This window comes from Cyanistes caeruleus, chromosome 7 (genome assembly GCF_971803275.1).
Source record: "Cyanistes caeruleus chromosome 7, bCyaCae1.hap1.1, whole genome shotgun sequence".
NCBI lineage: Eukaryota > Metazoa > Chordata > Aves > Passeriformes > Paridae > Cyanistes > Cyanistes caeruleus.
In genome coordinates, this window is record NC_141707.1 from 14,078,483 (window position 1) to 14,091,816 (window position 13,334).

Sequence of the window (13,334 nt, forward strand, 5' to 3'; positions counted from 1 at the left end):
TGAGGAAAGTGTCTGCTTTCCTTTACCTTTATAAGAAATGTTTGAAGTCAGTCACTGTGAAACTTCCCAAAATCTCTCTCTCTCTCTCTCTCACACACACACACCCACACACCCACACCCTTCCCTCCCCCTCCCCAAGGCTTCATTTGTTATTTCTTACTTGCATCTTTACTAAACAACTGGAAAAGTAGGAATCAATTTCTGGAGCCAAACAGAGCAAAAAACATTATTTTCTTCCTATCCACATCCTTACAATCCCTTTGCTTTATTTTCTGCTGATGAAAGTGAAATTATTTTGGTTTTCTAACAGAAGGAAATGAAAAAATTAAACCAAAACAGAAGCTCATCACATAATTTTTTTCAGCAAATCAAAGCCTTTTTTTTTTCTATTAAAAATGTTTTGATGAAAAATTACAACCATTTTTCAGTGAAGTGGCTTTATAGCTTCCCTTAATCTTACAGAGACACCCACACAGAGGCTGCGTTGTTTAACCAGCTGTAGCATCTCCTCTACAGTCCCACTCTGCAGAGCTCCTTGCTGAGCAGTGAAGATATTTATAGCCTGGATTCCCAGAAGGGAAGTCTCTAAGGTGCCACTAATTAGTTCTCCTAATGCACTGTTAATAAAAAGGGGAAACACATCTTGTGAATAACAGCTTTGCTGCTGTTTGCCGTAGGAAGTAGGATATCCCACGAGTGTTACTCCAGGAATGAATTCCTGGCCAAAATGTGGATCTCCTCCCGGGGTTTCCCTTCAGCAGGAAGATCCAATTGCTGTGCTTGTGGGGAGCAGCAATGACCACATTTGCCTGAACCCCAGAGTGAGAACTTCTTATTAGCCCTGTGCCCTACATCTGGGTTCTACAAAGAGAAAATCCATGAACTGGTCTAGAAAGGAGCCCTGCTGCACTGAGAGTAGATGCTCAGACAGACTGATGGACAGTTCTCAAGAGAGCTGCAGTAAGTCCCACTGTGATTCCCTTTGGTCTGGATACTTTCACAGGTATTTGACCCAAGAAATTTGTTATTGGAGTGAAATCCTATCTTCATCCCCAATAACAGATGACTTGTGACAGGCCCCCAGTAAGCAAAAGTACTCTCACCTCCACTGAGAAATAACTATCAAGACACAGTCTCAATAAAATGTGGAGAAAACATCATCAAATAATCACAACCTGTGTATTCAGAGACATTTCATTAAGTGGTTACCTGCTGGAGAAACAGTGAATAGATAGCAAATAAATTCTTCTGGGCATTGGTAGAGGATGGACTGGAGTTTTACTATCCTGATCCATAAAGACAAGTGCCTTTGCAAATTTTCCATTTCCTGCAGTCAACTGTTAGAGCCCCTAACAGCCCCATTAAAACACCCACCACAAATCAGCTTTGCTCACCACCTTCTCTCAGCCCCTTTCAGAATCAGAGGCTATTATCCAGTAGACCCCTATCCCTGCAGGCACTCTCTATCTCACTCTGTAGGAGCTGTTATACCTCCTTGTTGCCAGGAAGGCAGTCATCAATTAGCGTTCTGCCATGCCTCAAACGGCTGCCCTGTGTCCATCTTTTTACATCAAGTACAAATTCACATGGGTGAGCATCTGGATGAGTATGTTCACAAGAGCTATGGAATAAGGAGTGAAAATTTCAAAAGAAAGCAAGATACTTGCTAAACTCTTACAATCTTGCAATGCTATTGCTGAGTGTCATTAAAGATGGGTTTGAAAAGCTTACCTGTGCTACATCTACCTACGACCTTGTCTGAGTTAACTATCTGTAAACCAACAGCACTGGAAGCCTGATGGAACACTCAAATCACAGAAAGACAGGCAACAGTACTGGAAAAGTCTGTCTTCATGAAGAAAAAATATTTCAGGGGAAAAAAAATTGCAATGCCATTTAAAGAAATTGGCATTTTGATGTCTCAGTGCAATGGTTTTCACCTGCCACAGTTTTAGGGTGGAGAGAGAATGTTACTTACACCATGCAAATATAGCATACTGAATAAAAATAATAATTATTTCTGATAAATTCAAGCCATATTCATGTTTGGCAGCTTTCTCATCATGCCAAAAATTTATCCAACGCCCCTTTTATTTATGATGAAACAAAAGTGACATAACACTTTGTCTTGAAAGAATGCTGTAAATTATGCTTTTTTAATTACATACACTGTTGTTCTTGAAACAACTCTCCAGTAATTTATGTTTATATTCCTACACATGTTGCAGAAGTGGATATAAAATGCAGCTGTGGTCAACAACCATGTGATTTCAGTCTGATGCTAGCTCAACATTAAGCCTGGAAGAAGAAAGAGGGAACAGATACTCCAAGTGCTTTTCCCCATCCTCAATTTTTGCAATGTTATTGAAGCACTAGCCTACCAAAACCCAGACGTTTACAGTCAGTCAGGCTACAAAATAGGATAACATCCTGAGACCCAAATCTGAACACCGATGTGTCTCTTCAGTAGATGAAAAACAACAGCAGAAAGTCCTGATTTCTGTGGGAAATTTGGGAAATACTTGTACATTTTAATTTCTTTCCAGTATGTCAGAGCACCATTGGGACTGAGTGATCCCTCTTAGCTACAGAGGGACCTTTAGGTTGCTCAAGAGCCTAAGATGCCAATAATACCAGCTAGGTCTGTCTCTGCTTTCCATCTCCTACTCGTTTTTCCTAGCTCCTCAAATGTTGTTGAAGCTAACATTCATAGATTTCTGAAAACTACTATTCTTACACTTCACTGTAGTCAACACACACCAGAACTCAGCCATTGATATGAATTTCCTCCTGCTTGGGGCCCTCATAAAATACTTGAGTTTGGAGTGCTAATAAGAATTAATTCCACCTCTCCTTTCTCCTGGTCATCCTTTCCAACAGAGTCTCTGAGCTTTATTCACATGAATGTAAGTGTCAAAGCAACACAATGTTGAGGCCTTCCAGGCTGGGAAATAAGGGTATCAAGGATGTGAAAATTCAGACATGCAAGATCTGGAAGGTATCAGCTCACTTTTCCACTGAGCTCAACCAGTTCATGCAAATGAATCCATTGGAGCAGAGCACCAGAGACAATCAACTGCACAGTGCAGAAGCCAAAAAAGGATCAGGGCTACTGTGAACTGTGCCCATACAGCAACTGCAAGGTAAGATATTAAAGGAGATACATGGATAGAGACATAAACAGAAGCTTGTGTCTTACTTCAGAGAACAGTGATGACAGGACCACTGAGAACAGTTTGTATTTATATAGGCGTAAAATAACATAAAATGCAAAGAAGATGATCAGAGAAGAAACAGGTTTATCTAAAATGGACAAATATGTGTTCTGCTCTTTGTTTTTAATGGTATTTAACATAATAATATTTTTCATTTTGGGGGGTTTTTTACCCCCCCACCCCCCCCTTACATTCTATTTCTCACATTTATAAATTTAATACCTCACTTCTTCCTGAAATTCAAAATTTTGCTGAGTCCAGAAGTCTCCAGAGTTACAGGCCAAATGCAGTTCTGGTTACATTTAGGCTGAGTATCAGGGATGAATCCTCTGTGTTTCACTAAACAAAGCATGCAGCCCATGAATGACGAACCTCTATTTTTTTCCTCTGGCTTTCTTTCAACACACAAGTTTGGTCCACTTCTTAAGATTTCTGACTTTCAAATAAAACCATCCTTTGAGTTCAGATGATTAGGAGAGCCAAAAGGCATTGTTTTAGTTTTTGCTACATTTAAAACCAGTTTGTTTTCCTTGAACCAGTCTGTCAAAGTCTTTTTGCAGTTCAGGCGTTATGTGAGAAACAGATTTGCCATTAAAATGCACAGTCGTGCCATCTGTATAAAAATGTATAGCACAGTAATGACATAGCCTTGCAAAATCATTAATAAAAAGAAAAAAACAGGAATGACTGACACTACTCAACTCAGGGAGGGGGGAGGATAGAGGGGAGAGACATTGACACCTTTGACTGACAAAGGGGGGAAGAGACAGCCCTGTGAAGAGAAACAGATTGATGCTTCTCCCAGATTCTTTGTCTTCCTGACAGAGAATGGGCAGCAGCACAGGCCACCTACTTGCTGCGCTAACGCCTGCAGCAGCACGTTAGGCCAAAAGCTTTGGTGAAGTTAGCTAAGAAAGATTTCCACTACATTTTCATTTATTTTGGGTATGCTTGCAAGAATTTGTTATTAAATGCCTGCTCAGAAATCCCATTTCACCAGAGCTGTTCCTCTGCTGACCGGCACAGACGGGTGCCCCACGTCGGGTCCCTCTGCAGCTCTCCCCAGCCAGGCTGTCACCGCCTGGCGCTGCTCAGGGGAGCCTTTCCCTGACCACACATCTGCCTGTAACACCCCTGATTTGAACCTTTGTACAGTCTAGGCCAAACCCTGAGGGCTGCCCTGCTGTTTCCCAACTGGATTGCTACCTGCGTGCCCCTGCTTCTCCAGCCATCCAGTCACACCGGAGCTTTTTTGTTTAAATGCTGGCAGGCACACAGCTCTTCTCACTCCCAGGCAGAGGCAACGTTATAATGGCAACATACTTCAGGTTTGTCCTTACTGGGACTGTACCATGAGCTGAGGCAACAAGCAGCAGCAGTAGTGCACAGTTCCCTCAGTGGCCTGGCAAAAGAGCACTGGCTGCTGGCAGCCCTCACGTCACGCTTATTAGATAGGATTTAGGTTCAGAGTTGACGTGTGTTGGTCCCACCTCATTCTGACAAGCCAGCAGGATACTGTGATTCACAGAGGGAGACGTGCGAGTCTTCCAAAAATATGCCTGGAAGGAAAGAACTGATGAGGGCATCTGAAAAAGATGCACATATGGTTTTTTTGATGGCTAAATAGCAACCAGTTCTTTAGACTTTTCCTCAGGTCACACAGGTGAATGTTTTCCCTAGGCTGAAGCCTTCTAAAAATATCATGAAAAAGATTCATTTTTGGCTATGTCGAGTTTAACAAGTGTCCCTTAAGCTTTGTTTACCCATCATCTTGTCAACGTGGCATATGCATCTCTTCGCTATCAACTACGTGCTCCACCCTTTGCGTCTGGCTGAGTGCTGAGAGCCGACTGCAGCCCACAGCCTCGGAACAGTCCTGGGGCACAGCCCGGGTCTCCTGACAAATCTAGGAACATGTGCTGAAATTGCAAAAGCATCAAAACAATAAAAGCCAGAAGAACATCTTTACAAGGTATTTGCTAGCATTCACCCCAGGGACTTCACTGTCATTTGAGAGAAAACATTGTAATTGTGGTAGAATTATAGATTACAGTTTTAGTCGGACTTCCTAAAGTTAACCTCTACCATTACAGACCTAAATTTGGAGCAGTCCATTGTGCCACTTGGAGGAAGGCTGCTAGTTCAGCACTAGCAACTTCAGTTGTATAAAAAGAACTTCTTTAATGATGATTTGTGTTTCATAAGCATTGTACTATTTTTAGCAATATGAGAAAGTAAAGTATGCCTACTTTTAAATCTGGATTTTACTGCACCCTGTAATTTATGGTGATATAATAAGTAATTTGAAAATAAAGATTTGAGACAACATTTTAGCATTAGTGTTTTTAAGACAAAACAAACATTCAAAATAAAACCTAAACCACAGCAATGAAATCTATCATTAAATGCCTACTTTCTGCTAAATTTGTAGCTATGGCAGCTTAAATCTCAAACATTTGTTGTGACCTCTTGCAAAGTAAAAATAATCATATTATTCATTGTGGTTCAAGACCAATATAGGGTATTATTTCATCCAAGCCATAAATATTCAAGGAGTTATATAGCATATCTTTAAAAATTGTATTAATTAGTCTTTGTTGAGTCCAAGTGACTGCTGGTTTTCAGAAAGGAATGTATATCACCTCGCTGTATTTGCTTTATTTGTGAAGATTAGCACTTTTTAAGCTCATTTATGCATAATACATCAGATGTGACCTGTTTAATCAATGCCAAAGTTCTACTGAATTAGTATCTCTGTGCAAGTTTCAAACACAAAGGCTTTTGACTGTTCATGGAAAAATTCAGACACTTTTTCTCTTGTTCACTGTGTAAAAGCTGCTACTGTACTGTGGTGCCAAAACTCAAAGTTAGACTGCCGTGAATAATACATGCCAAGCAGTTCAACCCAGTCCATTACGTCTCTCAGACAGCACTCATGTCCCACCACATAGCACCTCATATATCCCCATTTATCACAGACTTGTTTTTCTGAGAGAAGGAGTGTCCCCTCTGCATGGGAACCGGCCTTAGGTATGGACACAGGCATGCGGCAGTTCTCTCTACCCACACACTTAACAAAAGCCACTTCTCTGCCTCCATTTCTGCTTTCACCCAGTTTTAATATCACCTAGGAATTGCATGACTTGGTCATGAAGAGACGTGTTCTCTTACCTTGACTTTAAGGAATTAGAATGTCATATTGAAAAGGTTTCAAGAAATCACTATGTAAGACTTCCAACTTGCTGTGCATTTTCAAGACCAAGCACCGTAGGAGACTGGCTGAAGACCAGAGACCTTCTTCAACCAAAGATGGGAATTGTAGGTTGTGACCTTTATCAGTTGTTCTCCTCCTGTGATTTCTGAAAAAGATAACATTCAGAGAAGAAGAAATAGAAGGGATTTTGCCTTAAAATCTCTGTACCTTTTGAGCTTCAAACTCATATATCTAAGTATTGCTCCCTTCATTCTTCAAACCCATTATGGACCTGTACTCTGAACCATCCAAGTGCAGCAAAAATCATGTCTGTAGCCGTGTGTGAACTACAACTTAAATTTGCATGCACATCTCATTGGGAGAAAAAGGTTTTTCCTGTTAGAAAAACAAGCTACTTGATTTCAAGAAGCCAGAGACAAGTGATCATGTGTTTTGGAGGGCAGCTAGAGTCTGATCTACCAACCAGATCCAAAACTGGCAAGCAAACTCAAAGTTTAGAAGAGGCCAACAAAACAGAAATGGCTAAGCATTGATATAACCAAATTTTACACAAGCAGAAGATCACTTAAGGGTTAAAATTAATATTTAGCCATCAAAATCCTTCTCTGAATTCTAGAACTTTCTGGGGCTCTTGTAAAACCCAATCTGACAGGCCAGAGCACTTAGACCTTGAAAACAAGATTCAGGCTTTTGTGGCTTAAGATCCTCAGTCCGCCTCTTGAGCAGCACATGTGAGCTCTACAGCAGAAAAGGCAAAGATTGACATTCTCTCTGGGTTTACACCCATACCAGCCTGCTGACTTCTGTGTGGCTTGGCAGGTGCAAACAAGAAGAGAGTTTATCTCCTGCTTTTTATTTCTAGAGTTCCCAAAGCTTTTTGTTGTTTTAGACCAAGAAAAATATTCACATTTAAAGAAAGAAAAATACTTTAATAATTTTTGTTCTCTTTACCGTTACAAAACCATTACATAAATGACTCATGTAAATCATAACTTGAAACTTTTAAATTGATAGAATTGAAGATCTATATCTTTAGTATGGTTTTTTTGTGCCATACAAAATAAAATTTCAACCAACTAGTAATGTTTGGTCCGATTATTAAACACATTTTTGACTTTGATATCACTGGCACCAAGTCTGGGTAGTCTTTTCCTGGTAACAGTTTTTCCATAACATAAATATGAATTTATGAGAATTTTGTGAGAGTGGTATAAAAGGAGAAGTAGAAGAAGAAGTTGGTGCAATAAATTATACTACACACAGTCAGGCATGACTTACAGAGATGACAGTGCTGGAGATTGCTAACCTGAAAAAGCAGCCTCAAGGAAGAGAGGAGCAGCAGCAGCATTCCTCACTGAGGTACCTGCACAAAAGTTTATGGGTTCCAGGATGAAGTTAATGCAGTGGCAGGGCACCTGTCCTCCCCTTTTCCAGGTGTGTTAGCATTTATGGAACACTTAGAGTTTGGGAGGAAATAGTCAAGAGGTCTCTGTTCCAGCTAGGTCTTTCCCGTCCCTCTTTAAATCTGTGGAACTCTTCGTATTTAGAGATGGTTTTTTCCTTTAACTAAATACAGCCTCTGGGGGGGAAAAAAAGCTTTTATATAAAATGGTAATGAACTTCTAGAAAATGTGGGTTTCATGGGGAAAATAAATCTTTCATAAATAAAAAATCCTATTTAAGCTGTCATTGTAGTAGTACTTGTTAAACTGGGAGAAGATACAGAAAATTCTCAAACATATTGATATAATTTAAAAACAAGCAGAAAGGAACAGAAAGGGAACCAATTCACTTTTAACTTTCATAAAAAAACCCGACTTCAAGAACACTGTAGATGTTCATGAAAATAGATTTTCATTTACTATCAGCTCTAGAGGTGATATAACCATATACTTATTCTCTTTCGAGTCTCACATAATCTACTAATCCACATTTCAAAAAAAAGAAATGGCAAAATGCATTCATAAACACAAGTGCCAATATGTACATGTCTGAAAAAAGATAGTAATTTAAGACTCTTAAGACTCTTAAGTGTTCCCCAAAGAATGTTATTAAAAACTGCTGCAAGAAAAATAATGCTAGTAAACACATTTATGATGAAATAATTGTGTGGAAGGCATGGTCACATAAGAACATGGACCTACAGCCAAGGACAATTGCTTTACTATGCTTAATTATTTATGAAACATGAGGTGTCAGTTTTATGTGGTTTTCCTAAGACTGGTGAGGATTTTTTAAAAAAATTATTCCTACAAGGCTAATGGATTATAATATATTTTGCCTCAGACTGCATTCCATAACACATATTTTATACAGAGGATATATGATGTATTCAAGGCTCACTTTCCCCATGAATTGATGGATCAACAAACAACTCCCTGTTGTGTAAGATACTGGTGTCTGGTTGCATTTAAGAAAAGATTATTTGCTCAGAGCATTGTGAAGTTATGGGAGGAGGAGGTACACTAGGCAAGGAATCCTTTTGTGATGATTCAAGAAAACACACAATCACCAAACCAAAGGCTTGCCAGGCATGGAAGTTCACAGGTCATTGGTTCAGAGCCTGCAGTGCACTTCAAGTCATCTCCTACACAGAATACAGCGCAAAACAGGAACATGCTCAAAACACAGTAGCTTGAAGGATAAAAGTGGCCTTTTATACTTTTTTGGATCAAGCTCAGCCTAGGAACACAAGCCCTTGAACCAATGTTGTTTAATGGCCACAACATTCTGTACTTGCCTTGGATGAGTAGGGAGACCCAAAGACAGGCCTTGTAATTTCTGCCTTGGATGAGTAGGCATTCTGTACTTGCCTTGGATGAGTAGGGAGACCCAAAGACAGGCCTTGTAATTTCTGCAAAATCCCTCATGCTGTGCTGTTCTCAAGCCTCAGGGCTCTCTACTGCAATCATCAAAACTGACCCACACACTCTAGCAGGCTGCTAACCCTTCCACTGCCATGGCACAGATACTGGAAGCCCTTGTGGTACCTGGTTCTGCTCTAAACAGTAAAGCAGGGTTGACTGCCTGTGAACCCAGGAGCCAGCAGGTTGAGAGAACAGTGTCTAGGAGAAGATTCACTGTCAAGCATTCATCCAGACCTGAGCTCTACATTACCAAGTGGATCAGCACAACTGACTTGCTTCCACAAATGAATTTGGTATCTGCCAAGGATGTGCATTCACTCTGCAGCTGCCAATCACACAGGGTACAGATGATGGTGACCACACAGGGAGGCTCAGGAGCCCCTTTCCCAGTCCAGCCTTACCTCTGAAGGAGGCCTCTTTCACGACCTAACCACTCACTTCTCCTCTGGCACACATCGCTCCTCCTTCCTTCCTGTGACCTCTGGCTGCACTTGCTCCCCTAAGATGGACAAGGGACTGCATTTATTTGAATTAGACATGCAGGTAAATTCCTGCAGCAGACTCAGCAGACTCACACAGCTAAATTTGTTGCAAGCTTCTCAGCTCTCCCTACTTCAGCTGTGCCCTATTTTAGTTTTCAGCTGTTGGCTCAAAGGGAGCAGCAGAAGAAAGCGCAGGTCGTGTGATCTCCTGTGAGTGGGATGCTGAAAACAAGCCTAAGTGAGCAGTAACAGGCACGGATTGCCTGCAAAGGGGACTGTGCAATGGCAGCAAGCTGCCCAGCAATTGGACTCCTCTCTATGGGAGACGAACATTTTGGGGGAAGAGAAATACACAGACTTCCAAGCCTGGCCATGCCCAAGGAAAAGCAGAGTCCTGCTGACCCCAAGGAGCGCCCCCTGCAAGCTGCGGAGCACCACCTACTTCTGGACCAGTAAAGTAAAGAGTACTCCATCCTCGGATAGTCTTCTAAAACTGTAAATCACTTTTCTCTCTCAAAGTCATTTCGGAGCTATTGTGTAATACAGAGGGAGGAAAAAAACCCCTTTTCTTTTCCTAAAAAGAAGGCTTTCGCACCACCTACAACCCAGGATTAAACTTCAGAGGCAGTTACACAAAGAAAAGGATTTCTGTAAAGAAATCAATCAATCATTCGTCAAGTGTGGGTTCAGCACCTCTGAAAACCAGGCCGTTTCTCAGGTACACGAAGATATGAGATCTTTATTTAAACCACCCTCAAACTGTTTCACTCAAATCTCAGAAAACTGTGACCTAAATGCCTTTAAAGAGCTTAGATTTCAATACTAGCCTCTTTGGGGCTGAAACCACTGCTCCTCAGTATCTCCACTTCACCTTTCCTTTCAAATTCCATGTGAAGCAGGGAAAACCACTGCCCGTGGACAAGCCAGACAGTTCTCACTGCATTAACTGCACCAGGAGCTACAGGGCTTTGTGTTACATATAGCCATCTTACAGGTTTCACATTGGAAGCTTTCAGAAATCTAAATACTCAGAAAAAGGGCCTTTGACACACTGCCCTCTGTCCTCCAGTTTCGTTAACCTTCCCCTTTTTTATGTACTGTAAAGCCCGTTCTTATAATTAACTGTCTGTAACAAAGTAATCCAAGTAAGATTGGTATTTCTAAACTTTTAAGACATTTCAATGCTTTATAGGCTTGGTCAGAGCTCCTGAAAAGTCAAACCCCACTTTTATCTATATTTTGGGGTTTTTTTTATTGTATGTACACAAGCAGAGTAGGTGGGACTTATCAATCAACACCTGCAGTACATTGTGAGTAACTGAAGATAACACCACCTCACCTGGAATGACTTCAGTCCTTTGCAATAAAGATATTCAAACTCTTAAATGCTTAATGGTACACTGAGGCAAACAGTCCATGGAAATAATTTTATGGTTCAGATCAAAGGATCAAATCAAAGCATTTCACTAATTTCAATACACGTTATTTAGAAGTCTCTGTCACACCAGATGGTCTTAAATCAGGGAGAGTGCTATAAACCAAGAGGTAAAACTAGTGCTATCATAGGCACACCTAAAGTGCAGCTCCAGCTCCCACCTGAGGCAGGGCAAGGCCAGACCTGAGCAGGGAAGCAGGAGGATGCTCCCATGAGTAGGGGACAGTGCTCCATGGTGCCCTCATTCACCTCAGGGTGCAAAGGAACCTGCAGTAGGCTGCAAAAGCAGCTCTGGAAAACACCTGCAAGTCCCCTCCCAGTGGACCACAGCCCCTTCAGGTGGTTTTGCACCTCATTGCTCTCCCAGCAGCAGCCAACCTGTGTGTGTGTGAATCCTGTCTCAAGCCTGATGCTTGTGGGAAAGCCACACTGGCACTGCCCTGCCCAGAGCCTGTTACTTGACTGGGGCTGCATCCAAGAGAGACAGCCTTTCAGCAGGTGCATGAGTTGCCCAACATCAGACAGCTTTGAGCAGATGGTGATGTGCTCTGCTTCATCCCCATGCAGAAAAAAACATTTTTATTATCAGGCATGGAGTGTTTGGACTCTCAATATCTGCTGCTCTTTGCTCGGGGCTGCTGACAGAGGTATCACTGGAGGGCTGTGATTTACCACCTTCGTATTTATTTACATTTGTGTCTCAAGAAAAGTGGCAATTTGCCAGATTTGAAAGTGCTTAATCAGATCTGATGGGCAGATTAATTAGTGCAGGTCACAGCACTAGTTGTCTTCCAGAAACATTACCTTTTCTTTTTTTCCTTTTTTTTTTTGTCAAGGTAAAGCAGGAGGAGGTCAATGCCATCAGCATGTTTTACATTGTGCTAGTTTAAGTCTTTGTGGGTTTATTTCATTTCCTCTGAGTAAATGACCTTTGCTTCTGTTTCTATCATGACAGTATACTCCAAATAAAAAAGTGCAGGCACACACAAAAACTGCAAAGTACAAAGACAAAAATCTTTATCTCTCCCTTCCATCCATACTGCTCATAATAATCCTCCCTTCTCCTCCTCCCTCCACGATAGTTTCTGCCCCTCCAGTATAATCCTCTTGGTATCTTTCCATCTTTGAAAAAAGGTGATTTGGACTATGGAGCATTTTCATTACACGTACACACACGCATATTTATACAGACATTCATTTTTATATATACACATATAAATAAATCTATAAGTACAGAGAGATGGAGGCAGACACTGTATTTGGCTAAATGTTATAGCAGACTGAGCAATTATAAACTCAGATGGATTATTCTTAATTTTCACCACCCTGACCGAAATTTGAATGCGGCCAATTATGTACAGACTGATAAACCAGAGAACATAGAGATTAATTTTTTATGGCTACAGAACCATTTGCACTCCATAACCTTGGGAGTGACACACTGCTGATAATCAGGGATACACGTTGTTGTCATGCCACCATGGTAAACGTGAAAGGACCTTTTACATCTGTCATGCCACAGAAGGCAGGAGTGGCATATGGAGAGCCAAACCTCCCCAGGACACCCTTACTTACACCAAGGACCACATTACTTTTTGAACAAATGAGAAAAAAAGTATTTGTCCCTTTTTTTCTTTACAAAAAGGAGTTAAGTGGGACTTCAGAAAGCAGAGGAGGGCACAGCTACACGGATCATACACAGTCACAGCACCAGGGCTCCGACCCTGCCCCATGGAATATCCTCACCACTTACCCATGGCATTGCAGAGGACAGGGCTTGGCCCTTGTCATTTCTCTAACACAGAGCACTGGCATAAACAAAACATTCCTTTACAACTTCTGGACACTATTAGCAGACATAAGGCACAAGACACACAACCAACCAAGATACTGGGAGGTGAGTGGATCCAGCAGTTTACTAAGAAGATTATCTAACTCTATCCATTCAAACTTTTTTTAACTAGGCTTATTTTCCTTTCCTCTGGCACTCAGTTTTATCACAGCATTCAGGGGAGAAGGAAACAGTCTCCAGTATTGTCCACGTATAATCCAGTATCCAAAGGCACATGTCCCCACAGGATTTTGCAGGTAGCTGTGACCTGCATCCTCATTCACCCACTG

The 13,334-nt window shown here is 41.3% G+C and overlaps 1 long non-coding RNA gene across 4 annotated transcripts in view; it reads right to left on the reverse strand.

Moving 5' to 3' along the window:
- Positions 1-13,334, reverse strand: part of LOC111931970 (uncharacterized) — a 170,932-nt gene that overhangs the window by 73,496 nt on the left and 84,102 nt on the right. For all 4 annotated transcript variants that reach the window (XR_015289125.1, XR_015289128.1, XR_015289127.1 and 1 more), the window contains exon 3: positions 6,387-6,574. This is a non-coding gene — a long non-coding RNA (uncharacterized LOC111931970). The remainder of the gene's footprint in view (positions 1-6,386; positions 6,575-13,334) is intronic.